The sequence below is a fragment of the Octodon degus genome, unplaced genomic scaffold (assembly GCF_000260255.1).
Source record: "Octodon degus isolate 3935 unplaced genomic scaffold, OctDeg1.0 scaffold00020, whole genome shotgun sequence".
NCBI classification, from domain to species: Eukaryota; Metazoa; Chordata; class Mammalia; order Rodentia; family Octodontidae; genus Octodon; species Octodon degus.
In genome coordinates, this window is record NW_004524596.1 from 19,529,694 (window position 1) to 19,543,904 (window position 14,211).

A 14,211-nucleotide genomic window follows, 5' to 3' on the forward strand; every position below is an offset into this window, starting at 1 on the left:
CAGCACTATTTGTAAGTACCCAAAACTAGAAACTAACCAAAGGTCCATCAATGATAAAATGGATAAATAGATTGTGACATATTTACACAATGTTCTACTGCAAGAACTAGCGTAAGTGCATGTAACAATATAGATGAATTTTTTTATGTGTAAGAAGCCTGTCACAAAAAATAAAACACAATGCTTCTATTACAGTTCAATATAAAACAAGTGAAAATAAATTGTTTCTGTTGGAAATCAGATTAGTCCCTACTTTAGGGAGCTGGGGAGAATGTCTGAAAGAAACAAAACGAGTCCGTGCATGCTGTTCATGTTCCATTCTTCACTTCAGTGATGATTATTGAGTGATTATATGAGTTCAAGTTTAGAAAATTCAGGGAGGTCTCCACTTAACATATATGCACTCTCTGTATTTTAATAAATTACATTTAAAACCAAAAAATTAAATATACTTAAAACTAATAAACATTAATTAATATGTGCCTCGATGTTTGTCTGTGTGATTATTAGGTCCTGAACATCTCAGTCTGCACCAACAGAATCAAATGCAGGAGTCTAGCACAGAACAGTGATGCCAGGTCTGGTTTGAATCTTTGTTCTTTTCACTTCCAAGTGTTAGCTTTTATTTTTTTATATTTTCTTAATCTTTTCCATTCATCTTTTCGATCTTCAGCCTGCTCACTGACAAAATGAAGGTAAGAATACTAGCCATTTCAGAGGTTTAGGTAAGCTGCCATGAGCAAATCTTTGTAAAGTACTTAACATAATACCTAACAAATTGTAAGTACTCCTTACATCTTTACTAAATTGCAGTTTCTAGATGAGAAATATAAACCTTTTATAAAGTGAAGCATTCTGAGATAGATGCGAGCCTTTTTGCCTTCAGATTTTATAAGCTAATAGCGAAGCAGCATGTCATGATCTGCTTAGGAATGAACAATGAATTTTCATGGAGAAGAATGTGGCCCTGACATCTGGAGATGGGATTAGATAATGGTAAGAATGGGCACAGGTAAGTATGAAGCAGCCAACAGCCATATCTAGGTCATCATCACCAGGGTTTATAAAAAGAAAAGATAAAGTACAAGGAGCAGTGAATGTGCTTTTCTCTGTATCCAGAGAAGAATATTTACTACATTTATTGCAACTTGGTATCACATATGCCTGGCAGGCAAGATGTGTAGTGCTAAGACTGAGGGACAGTACATCTAGGTACAATTCTATCTGCTAGCCTATTTTCTGTTGCTCTAACAAAATACCTGAGATGGGATAATTTGTAAGATAAAAAAAATATAAGTGTCTTTGTACATGGACTGGAGGCTGGGAAGTCTAAGCACATGGCTTTGCTATCTGTTCAGTATCTGGTAAAGGGCTTCTCATTGCACCCCCCTGTGGTAGAGGTGTCACATGATGAGGCACAGGAAGGGCATAGTTGAGCCTCTCCACCTCTTCGTGTAAGGCCACCACTACCATCACGCCGACACCACTCTCATGACCTCATCTAAACCTAATCACTTCTCTAAGACTCCACCTCCAAATACCACTATCGCTTTAATATGGAGAAAAGGTTGCTAAAATATAAACTTCTGGGGGACACATTTAAACAATAAGAGATTCTTATATTTTGGAGGCAAATAATTTCTCCCCTAGCTATATGATGAGGTGCATTATAAGGATAACAACAGTACTCTTTTCAGAATTTGATATTTAAAGCAGTGAATAGCTGTAAGGGACTTTGCGTTATCACCACACAGAAAGCACTAAGGGCTATTTGTAAAACATAATACATACCCAAGGTTTATGTCTGGGTAAAATTATAAAGTGAATTTTTTGTTGTATCTCCTTCCTCGCCCACCTACTGAGGTGGCACACTTCTTACCAAATGGGGGACATTTTCAATCACAGCAATGTTTCCATCCTCAGTCTTCTTCAATTTGCTTCCAAGTGCTTCTGCCTTGTTCCCTGAGGCCCCTGATGCACATAGCCTTGAATATCATAATTCAAAATGTTCCCTGAGCACTACTGTCTCCAGGACAGCAACCCCAGGTTCTCTCCTTGGAATACTTGCATAATGTACTTGTGCTGTGTTTCATTCCACTCAAAGGGGGAAAAAAGTAATCCTCTCTTACGTAATGGTGAATTGTTCTCAAGAAAATGTTTCTGATCTTAAAGACCTTTCTGAAATCTCCTTCCTCGCCCACCTACTGAGGTGGCACACTTCTTACCAAATGGGGGACATTTTCAATCACAGCAATGTTTCCATCCTCAGTCTTAACAAATATATTACTGCCTACTTGTCCATGATGATTTAGGAGATGTAAATTGCAAAACAAAAATTAATTCTCTCTAGTCTACTCTTTCATGTCCAAATAGAGAAAATCGCTGGAGAATTAAGAAGAATGTGCTGTGACTCTTCTGTTGCATTTTAATTTCCCCTGGGAATGGCCAGGAAGCTACTATGTGCAACTCGTCCTTCCCTATGTTGAAAACTTTCTGTTTCCCAATACTCTGTAAGTCTAGGATCTAGTCCTTCCCCCATACCCTATGCTGAATTTCCTGATTGATTCCAGGAGCAACCACATGGTATACATTCATGTGCTATGTGCACATGTGCACATTCACATTAATACATACCCACAGAACTTCACTGCCATGCCTATTTCCATACCGGTGGTACATTGCCCTAACTTTGATTTTGCTTTTTTTTTTTTAGGTTTTTTTTTTGTTTTGTTTTGTTTTTGTTTTTTGGTGCCAAGGACTGAACCCAGGGCCTCCAGCTGGCTAAGCAGGCATTCTACCGCTGAACCAAATCCCCAGACCCTGCCCTAACTTTGAAACAAAAGTAATTATGATGGCCCAATATGCAAAATCTGAGCTTCAGTGGTGGCATTAAGATTGCAAAGGGGTTCAACTAAAAACAGAGATTAATCTGAGTTGGAAAAGTTTGGGATTTATTAACCACACAGTATATAGGCATCACTGAAGTAAATACAGTGATAGTCTATGCTCACTGTAGAAGACCAGTATTGCAAATGTAGTTTACAGTTACAACTTTAGAGCGGCTTAGTTAATCTGCACTTGTACTTCAGTTGAGCATGACAGTGCATGTGTGACAAGAAGGCAGAAGGAAGTCTCTGGCTTGTAGAAATTCCTGAATGTATCAAGCCCTTGACTTTCTTCAAGGGCTTTCTTTCATCTAGCCTGCCAGGCTTTGGAAACAGCATGGACCCATTTAGGTTGAAAACTGCAGTCTGGATCAAAGTGTTCCGTGAATTTCCTAGAAGTTAGAGAAACTCCTTCAAAATCCAGCATCAATCCATCCAAAGAAAAACCCACTACTATAATGGACTCCTGGACTATATTGGATTACTTTGCTGAATTCATGCACCTACAATATTTGAATGACAATGGAATTCCCATCTCTGACAAAACTAAACAAAAAAGGGGATATAAATGAGGGACCATTTTGTAGTGAAAAAAAAATATATATATATATGTATATACAAAATTAGTTAGGATAGGTATACAGCTACTTTCTCTTAGTTCAATGAGAAGAAAGATTTGTGCTAATAGTGTTTGGACAAGATATCATGTCTGCATCTTTTACTATGAATAACTACTAGAAATACAACACTATGCAATGTATTAATTATTATAACTGTCCTACTAACCTATTTTGAAACTGTCTCATTGCTATTTCTTTTTTCTTATTAAATTTATTAAAAATCAATAATTATATAGCATTTTAAAAATTGTAGACAAATATTAAAATGTGAAAGATATAAGATGTAGACAGAGTGAATCTTAGATAAATGTTTCTTAAATTAATATATGGCATGAAATTAATAGATTATACATTGTAAATCAATTATTTACAAACTTAAATGAATATGGCAATTAAAAATTGTCCAAAATAAAAATGAAGATGAAAGAATTTACAGATCAGTCATATTACAGACCAGTCATTTACACAGTTCACTCTGCACCAAAACCAAGAAACTTATATTCATATAACTAGAATTCTCGAAGTAGAAAGGGGTAGGCAATAAGTATTTAAAGATCTAACATTTCTGTATTTAGTTGAAATTATAGCACCACATTTCCAAGGAAGATGAACCTTTTTCACAAGAAATTTGAATAAAATGATACCAAGATATACAAAAATGAAATTGTCCAAAACTAATTGTAAACAAAAAAAAATCATTAACGCATATGCACAAAAAAATTAGCTATGGAAGAACAAAATTAATTAGAAAAAAAAGAGCAAGTGTGTAAGAAACTAGACTAATTACTGTCTTTCTTTTACAAAATAGGCATTGTTTTATTTTTTTAAAGGGTAACATTCATTTTTATAAAATTGCAGATTTAAACTCTGAAATATACAGAAATAAAATTTTTGACAGTTTCAATAATTAACACATTGCATATTGTTGTCTTCATAGTGGTTATTCATAGTACAAGATGCAGACATGATATCCTGTCCAAATACTATTAGTACAAATCTTTCTTCTCATTGAATTAAGAGAGAGTAGCTGTGTATCTATCCTAGCTATTTTGTATATACAGATACAAAATGGTCTTTATTCGTATCCTTTTTTTTGTTTAGTTTTGTCAGAGATGGGTATTCCATTGCCATTTAAATATTGTAGGTGTGTGAATTCAGCAAATTAATCCAATATAGCCCAGTAGTCCATAATAGTTCACTGCTATTTCTTTCTCAATAAAACTAATTTTAAAAAATGAAAATAAGATATATGCACAGAGAATCAACATCAACTTTTCCTAAAGTATTCACTCCAATCATGGGACAGGGAAAAAAATTAAATTCTTACCATAATACAAACACCAAGAAATAGCTGGAAACATTCTGAAAATGGTTTGAAAGGTATATCTGATGATATAAATCTGCACTGACTGATGGCTCAGAACATACCACATATGAATGATTAATTATGCAATAAAATATTTGAAATGGAACTGAACAAGGCCAAGGAGATGTATAGGCTCTGCATGAACAATTTTGCTCCATAATTTCCCTGCTTTATGGGAAGAGGCCTGGCAAGAAGAGGACTACAGTGAACCTTCTTAAGCACAGGGTCACTGGCAGGGGTCTCTTCTCCAGGCCAAGGACGATGTTGCTTTTGTTAATGGGTACTTCAAAACTCAATTTTAGGGCTGGTGAGATGGCTCAGTGGTCTAAAGCACCTACTTAGAACAAGCTAAGCTAAGCAAAGGACAGGGAAGACGGTTCAATCCCCCAGTACCACATGCCAGCCAGCCCCGCCCCCTGGTGGGCTGAGCTGGCCACACACACACAAAATAAAGAAATAAAGAAATATTAAAAAAAAAAAACTACTGTCAAAAAAAAAAAAACTCAATTTTATTTTTGTCCAGAAGGTTAGCATCCAGAGTTCTAGTGTTTAGCATCCAGAGTTCTTTCCTTTACTAAAAGAAAGTTGAAAATACCCAACTCAAGAGTTTTCCCTTCTTTTAATCTTTAGATGGAAAGACCTGTTTGAAACACTTTGCAGTTGGAATTTCTTATGCATAGCTTAAACAGAATTCTCTGACTATTCTAAAATCTGAATCCTAAAGTCCCAGGATAGCCAACTGCTCTAAAGTGAGCTCACTGGACAAGAACCAAATGCCATCAAGTAATGCAGTCCAGTGCCTCCACTCTGACCAGAGGGCCTGCCAAGATCCTCAGCCCGTTCACTCTGGGCAAAGGTCCACGACCAAGTTCAGCCCCACCATGCACATCCACAAGCAGACCACGTTCTATTTGCCCTCTACCTTGCCCGCCCAAGAGTCTCACTATTCTGTGGATCTTAGCAAGGGAAAAGACAAGTGCATGCTAGAACTCCCAATGCTAAACTTCTGGACAAAAATAAAACCGAGTTTTTAAATACCCATTAACAAAAGCAGCATTGTCTATAGCCTGGAGAAAAGACCCCTGCCAGTGACCCGGTGCATAAGAAGGTTCACTATAGTCTTAGTCTTACCAGGCCTCTTCCCATAAAGCAGGGAAATTATGGAGCAAACTTGTTCATGCAGAGCCTAGATGTCTTCCTTGTCAACCTATTTCTGGGCATCCAAATCTCTGGAAATCTTCACTCAGATATTTCTGAGCCCACTTCCAAGACCAGAGCGGAACTCTGCACCAGGTTAAAGCAGGTAGCTGTGACCCTTTGGTCATCATAAGTCAGAGAAGTCACTAAGGAATTGCATTTAAATACTCTGGACATAGTTCTGAAGTGCATCTTGGGCTGCTCACACACATGCAGTAAGACAACTCTCAGCACATGCAAGTGCTGAGCATGGGGATAAAAGGTGGCATACGCAGGAGCTGGAACCAGCTTTTCTCAAGCTGCCACATTTTTCTACAGAACTCTGAGAAGTCAGAATTGTCAGTTTGCACTTAGTCCCCCAGGTCAATGCAAAACAATGTTTTTCAAAGTAGAAGCATGGAACAAAGTTGATCTGCACTATGTTAGCTCATCACCACTGTAACACAATACCTGAGAAAAAGCAGCTTATTTGGGGAAATAGTTATTTGGCTCTCAGCTTTAAGATTTCAGGTATGGGCACTTGGCTCCATTGTTTCAGGGCTGTAGTGATATAGGGCACAGTGGCAGAGAAGGCATGGCAGAGACAAAGCTGCTCAACTCGTGGCCATCAAGAGCCAAGGGAAAGAATGTGAGAGAGCCTGTGCTGGACAGATCCCTCCTGCTGTTGCTTCATCTAGGTCCCTGTCCTAAGGGACAGTGTTGCTCATGTCCAGGGCTGGTCTCCTCCATGAGTTTGCTGCCCTGCAGGCTCATAATGTCTGGAGACATCATCATACATACAACCGGAATAGTTCTTTGCTAACTTCCTAGGCACCCTCAGTTTGTTCAAATGACATTGAGGGAACCATCACTAGTGCATTACTAGCTTGAGTTATAGTTTTCAAATATTAAAACATATGGTTTGTATTCCTCAATTTGTACTTTAGTTTTAAGGATATTATCAATGACAGACATGCTTAAAAGCTATATTTTCTTAATATTCATTGAATTCAGAGCCTAACTTCTATAAAGATTCCACTCTTAAAGAGGCTTAAAATCTAGTTGAACAGCAAGATTTCCCTAAGACCAGCAGCACTGATCTTTAAAAGAACACAGTGGGAAACATTCTTGGATGATATTCAAGAATTTTGAAACCTGATGTGCCTCTAGGAGTCTTCAAAATTTAGTCCAGAGTTGTTAAGGACCAGCAGTTTTAGCATTGCTAAAATGTACAAGTCCAAAATGTCCTCTGGGGCCTGGCCAGATAGCTCAGTGAATTAAAGTGCCTGCTTAGGCAGACGCAGGGGCTAGAGGTTCAATCCCAGCTTGCCACCCCCAGGGCACGCTGAGATGGCAATTGACACTGGGTATGGTGGTGCATACCTGTAACCCCCACACTTGGGAGGCTGAAAACAAGAGAATCACTGCAAGTCCAATCTGTATAGTGAGACTCTGTAGACCCTGCACTAAAAAAAAGGGGGGGGGGAAAGGGCTAGCTCAGTAGAATAAATGCTTTCCTGGCAAGCGAAAGGTCCTGAGTTCAATCCCCAGTACAAAAAAAAAAAAAAAAAAAAAAAAAAAAAAAAAAAAAAAAAAGGTGTTGTCTGAGACTCAGAGCAAACTCTAACCTGTAAGCCTAATAAAATAAACCAAAAAAACATTAAATGTCTAAACATACAGTGACACAGGATAAACCTTGAATTCTAAATAGGAGAAAAAGAAAGAAATAGGACCAAAGCAAGGCCAAAACCCAGAAGAGCAAACAATAAATCCTTTGGCTCCATATGTAGCATCAGAGACAAAGATGTGTGCTTCAAAAGACTTTTGAGGGTCTGTCCCTAAAGCATTGATGGTCATTGTGACCCATATGGCTTTACTTCTGGGATTACTTTCTCATTACTTGTTGCTGACCTCAGATGTTCCAAGATCCTGGCTCCTTTAACTTCCCGGGGACTCCAGCACTTTCAGCTTCATCTCACAGCTTCATGGCCTGCCTCTTGTGGGCATATTGTCTGGTCTCACAGGCCTTTATCTTAAATCTGAATTGAAGTCCTGTTGTCACTATAACTGTTGCTTTTTGATGCCTTTAAAACCAGAAACATATGAATGAAACCAAGGCATTCTGCCAGCTCAAACAGTAGCCAGGCCTTTTTGAATCATGGCTATAGAAGCCTCCTGGATACCTGGATAGCTGAGCAATGTGAACTGAATCCCAGAAAACCAATTCCATAGATTGCCTTTCTTGGTCAGGGTGTAATTAGACTCTCCTTTCAAATAAACTTGCAACTTTGAGCAAGCAAAGTGAGTGTGAGTCTTGCTGATTCTTGGAATTTCTCTAAGACACTTTTTTTCTTTTCTTTTCTTTTCTTTTTTTCTTTATGTGGTGCCAGAGATTGAACTCAGGGCCTAGTGCTTGCCAGGAAAGTGCTTATTCTACTGAACTATCTCCCCATCCCACTCTTTCTATTGTTCTGATGAAAGTATTTGGCTTTTTTCAATGCTATTTTCAGCAAACAAATTGTTCTTTGCTCCAATTTCAGAAGACTCAATTACATAGGAGATTCTTTTCTAGTGAAACTCAGACCTTTTAAAATTATTCAGCTGTGCCATTTCCTCTTGATTCTACATGTAGAGCTGACTAAAAAATACCAACAGTACCCATGCCACAGCCTGAATGTTGGACTGCCTTGTAACTTCCTTTGATAGATTAATTACTCCACTACCCTTAATCTCTTTCTCCTACAAAGTCTCAGGACATGAAGAAAACATAGACAAATTTATGCCAGAGCATAAAACACATGAAGGATAACTTCCAAAGGAGTGCTTGTTCCTGATTGAAATCTCCTGAGCCTAGTCTTTACAGGCTCTTTTCCATAGCATTCCAGTCATCTAAGCTCCTACCAGAATCTCTCATCATGATCAACTTATAGAATTCTAGTGCTGCTGCTCCAGCTGGAATCTCCAAACCTTTCCAAATTCCTTCTTCAATTAGTAACAAAAGTTTCTGATCCATATGGTCAGGTAACTTTATAACAACCACCCCACTCTTGATACCAATCTGTTTTAATAACTTTCTGATCATGGAGACACAATACCTAACACATGTAATTGAAAGGACAGGTTTATTTTGGTTCATGCACCAAGCCATGGCTGTCCAACTCCCAAGAATAAATAGTCTGGTAGAGGGGCATGTCAGAGGGCAAGCTGCTCTCATCTTGACACCTGGGAAGCACCAAGAAAATGAAAAACTAGAAAGAGACACGCCCTCACAGGTCTCACTTCCCATGACCTGGTTCTTCTAACCAGGCCCTACCTCCTAATATAAAGCCCACTGTAGTGTTCCCAACAATCAAATCACTTTCCTTAACCTCCACCTTTGAATGACTGAAGCTTGGAGAGGGAGAGTATCCAGTTATAAACCATAACAGACAGGAATACACTCAAGAGATGAAATTGGCCAGGGAGACAGCTCAGTAGAACTTGCCTGGCAAGTATAGGGTCCTAAATTCAATCCCCAGTACCACAAAAAAAAATGTTTTAAGAAAAGAGATGAAATTGATGGACTGAAAGGGAGAAGGAAGCTATAAAAAGAGATCTTTGAGAGACAGAATGGAAGATTGGACAGTTGAGAGTGATATATGGAACAATTATCATGTGTTTTAAAATACTAAGAAATATAGGCTGTTGTAGATTAAGGATGGCCATAAATGACTTGTCATGAGAAAATTTCTCAGCCTGCTACTATAACATAATGCCTTAGACTGGATAACTTACAATCAACAAAAAAATGTATTTCTTACAATTCTGAAAACTGACAGATTCAAGGTTAAGGTGCTAATAGATTTAGGATTTGGTGAAGGACTATTTCTAATGGGCATGTTACTGCTGTGTCCTCACTTAGTGAAAGAGAAAAATTGTTCTTCAACCACTTTTTTCCTGGGAGAGATTGAGACAGGGTCTGTTGTAGTCCATGTTTGCAATTTCACAATTTAACACAGGACACATAAATTATAGGATTATTTTGTAGTAGTCACCCAAAGATTTAGTACAAGAGAGTTCAGGGTTTTTTGGTTTTTTTTTTTTTTTTTTTTCCCCCGAATGCCTTCAGGGCACTTTTGGCCAGCGGGAGAGTTGTGAGGTTCGAACTCCAGGAACCTGAGGCTGACAGCTTTGTGGAAGCAGCCACTTAAAGGACTGAGCTAGGGCCAGGCCCCCACAAGAGAGTTCAGGAAATCTGTTCACACACTAAAGACAGAAAGAATCCAGCTGAGAGCCTGAATCCCATTGCAATGTCCTGCATAAGTACAGTAAAAGACCAAGAGCTCATAACAATGCCCCCCACATCCAACTGGAGGCCAAAAGCCCATGACAATATCTCATGCAATCCTATTTCAAGGACCTGCACTGAGGAGGCCTCACATCCAGCGGTGGAAGCTAGAAAGTCTGTGGTAGCAGGATGAAGGATCTCTATTAGCAGCCTGAGGGATCTGAACTGGATCCAGGAAATGATACTCAGTGTAAGAACTAGAACTCCCTCTACCATTCATAATTCTGTAAAAACTGAAATACTTAGACTTTAACAAAAATGTACAGCACTCATGAGCTAAAAGTGTAAAAGCACTTATGACAGAAATCAGAGAGCAAAATGAATGCAATCTTGAATATGGGATAAAAGAAATAAATGGAATTTTTAATATGGGCTAAAAAAATAACAATGTAATAAAAATGTCAGTTCTTGCAAAAAAAAAAAAAAAAAGTACCACAGCCATCTTTAGTGACAGCAAGGACTGGAGCTCCAGTGATAAGAACAGCTGAGTTCATATCAGGAAATCCAGCATGGCAAGCTCCTCCAGGAGAACCAACAGAACAGCTCCTCTTCTTCTGTTCTCCTTTTTATTTTGTTGGCAAGAGTCCTCAGGTGGGCCTTCCACATGCTCCACCACACTGATTATAGTTCAGCTGTGTGTTACATGGTGACCACCAGTTGTCAATCCACCACAGGTTCTTATACGTAGTTCAAGCTGGTCTTGAGTTCACTATGTAGCTCATACTGGGCCTCCAGCTCCCTGTGATGCTCCTGCCTCACTCTCCTGGGTGCTAGGATTACAGGCATGTACCACAACACTCAGCTGGACCACTTTCATGTGGACGTTAAGCTCATGAATCTCCACCCTACCAACTAACTCATGTCCTAAATTCCCCACTTCTTCATTCTATCACATAGTGTCTTGGACTTCAAAACAAATTTTGGTGCATAAATTCAGCAAAATATTCCAATATAGTCCAGTAGTCCACAATAGTAGTGGGTTATCCACAGGACTGGCAATGTCCAAATCTGTTGCAATGAGCCTTCCACAGCTCTGCATATTAACATGGCTTCACTTTTCCTACCTTGTTTCTACACTTTTCTGCTGGATGGTTAAGAGCAAGATAAAGCAAGACCTATATAACATGAAATGGAATACCCATCTCTGACAAAACTAAACCAAAAAAAAAGGAGATCTAAATGAAGGACAATTTTGTATCTGCATATACAAAATTGTTAGGATAGATATATAGCCACTTTCTCTTAATTCAATAAGAAGATAGATTTGTACTAATAGTGTTTGGACAGGATATCATGTCTGCATCTTGTGCTATGAATGACTACTACAAAGACAACAATATGCAATGTTTTAATTGTTGTAACACTCCTACCAACTTGTTTTGAAACTGTCTCATCCCAATTTTTAATGAATAAAATTAATAAAAAATTAAAATTAAAAATAAAGAAATAAAAAATTGGGGGGACAGAGGGGCTGGGAGTCTCGTGGGCACGGGGCGTTACTCGCAGTTGAGCGGCGGCGCAGGTGGCGGCGGCACAGCACCGAGGCACCCCTGCCGCCACAGCCCTTGCGCTGGTGCATCCACCCTCGCTCGCTCTGAGCTTTCTTCCCTGCACCAAGGCTGACCAGCTGACTGAAGAGCAGATTGCTGAATTCAAGGAAGCTTTCTCCCTATGTGGTCAAGATGGTGATGGCACCATCACAACAAAGGAATTAGGAACTGTCATGAGGTCACTTGGTCAAACCCAACAGAAGCTGGGCTGCAGGATGTGATCAAGGAAGTGGATACCGATGGTAATGGCACCATTGACTTCCCAGAATTGTTAACTATGACGGCTAGAAAAGTGAAAGATACAGATAGCAAAGAAGAAATCCGTGAGGCATCCGAGTCTTTGACAAGGATGGAAATGGGTACATCAGTGCAGCGGAGCTACGTCATGTCATGACGAACTTAGGAGAAAAGCTAACAGATGAAGAAGTAGATGAAATGATCCGAGAAGCAGATATTGATGGAGACGGACAAGTCAACTATGAAGAATTCATACAGATGATGACTGCAAAATGAAGACCTACTTTCAACTACTTCGCCCACCCCCCGCCCCTTAGAGGAATCAAATTGAATCTTTTACTTACCTCTTAAGAAAGAAAGAAAGAAAGAAAGAAAGAAAGAAAGAAAGAAAGAAAGAAAGAAAGAAAGAAAAAAGTTCATTTATTCATTCTGTTTCTATATAGCAAAACTGAATGTCAAAAGTACCTTCTGTCCACACACAAAATCTGCATGTATTGGTTGGTGGTCCTGTCCCCTAAAGATCAAGCTACACATCAGTTTTACAGTATAAATAACTATACTACCTTAGTGATAAGGAAGCACTTAGTGGACTCCTTACAGTTCCATTTGCTAAGGATTAATACACTGTCTGGGCTGGCCAGTTTTTCATGCATGCAGTTTGATAATTGAGGATAGTCAGGCATTTGTATTAAAATCAAAAAATGAAAAAATGAATTCAAAATCTATTCAGATGGGTTCAAATTTAATTTGTTAGTATAACTTGTCATGGCTGGTTTATGAAAAACAAACACATTTCAAATTGTTTTACCTCAGGTTGATGTGCAAAAAACGGGTGAAGGACAAACTTGAGATGTAGCCTCAGTGGTAGGATGGTTCTCTTGTTTTCTCCCAGTGCTCCAACCCATGGTGACAATGACACCATGGTGGCATGCCCGCATATGTTGGTTTAGCAATGTCTGCATTGTACTAAAGTGAAATGGGTGTCAGCCTGTCACACTCACACAAATTTTTAATAAGAATTCTTTTACAAGGGAGCATCTTTGGACTCTGTTTTTAAAACCTTTTGAACCATGACTTGGAGCCAGCAGAGTAGGCTGTGGCTGTGGAATTCAGCACCACAATCAACAATTGCTGTTTGAGAAACAGCAATTTAAATCCATTCCAAGTTGTAAATGCTAGTTTGTTTTTAATAAAAAAGACCATTAGGCGCTGGGGAGACAGCTCAGTTGCTTAAGTGCCTGCCTGGCAAGCACAAGGTTCTGAGTTCGATCCCCAGTACCAAAAAATAAAAAATAAAATAAAAAGACCATTAACTTAAAAAAAAATTGAATGAACCCATTCACATCAGAGCAGAGTCTCCTTCAGTTCTGAGTATAGGACCATCCCATGAATCACTGTGGTGGTCAGTACAACATGATGGCAGGGATATGGACCACTTCTGAGGTAGAGCTGACAGAGATGTCAAGCTGCCTCTTTCATACACTTGAAGCTCTCCCTGTCAGAACCCAGACGCCATGCTATGAGAAGCACAAGCCTTGTAGGATGGCCACAGGCAAGAAAACTGAGATGTTCTAACAGAGCATCTCAGCCAACAGTCCGCCACTGCCAGCCTTGCAAATGATCCATGCTCTGTGTCCTACCCCAGATGAGCCTCTGAATGACTATAGCCCTCAACAACACCACAAGAATATAATAAATCATCCAGCCAATCTCTCCAACCAACAGAATTGCAAGAGATAGTAAAGAGTTATTGATATATTCAGCCAGCGCTACTAACTTAAGGTGGGTTACTACAAAGCAACAAATAAATAAAACATAGGAAAACAGGATTTTATGACACTTCAATGGAGACTGTGAATATTGTCTCTACTTTAAGAGATTACATAAAAATTAATTTACTTTTCAGCTATTTCCATATGTCAATTTCATTTTGATATGAAGTGATGACACAAATTTCACATGAATTCTATAGGTTATATTAATCAGAAGCACTTAATAATTAGTACAAAATCATTTTTCCATGTTCAGGCAGAAATTCCAGATTTTCTTT

At 38.8% G+C, this 14,211-nt stretch overlaps 1 pseudogene; it reads left to right on the forward strand.

The window, feature by feature from the left end:
• Positions 1 to 1,002: 1,002 nt before the first annotated feature.
• LOC105741704 lies at positions 1,003 to 12,452 on the forward strand (annotated as a pseudogene).
• Positions 12,453 to 14,211: the final 1,759 nt, after the last annotated feature.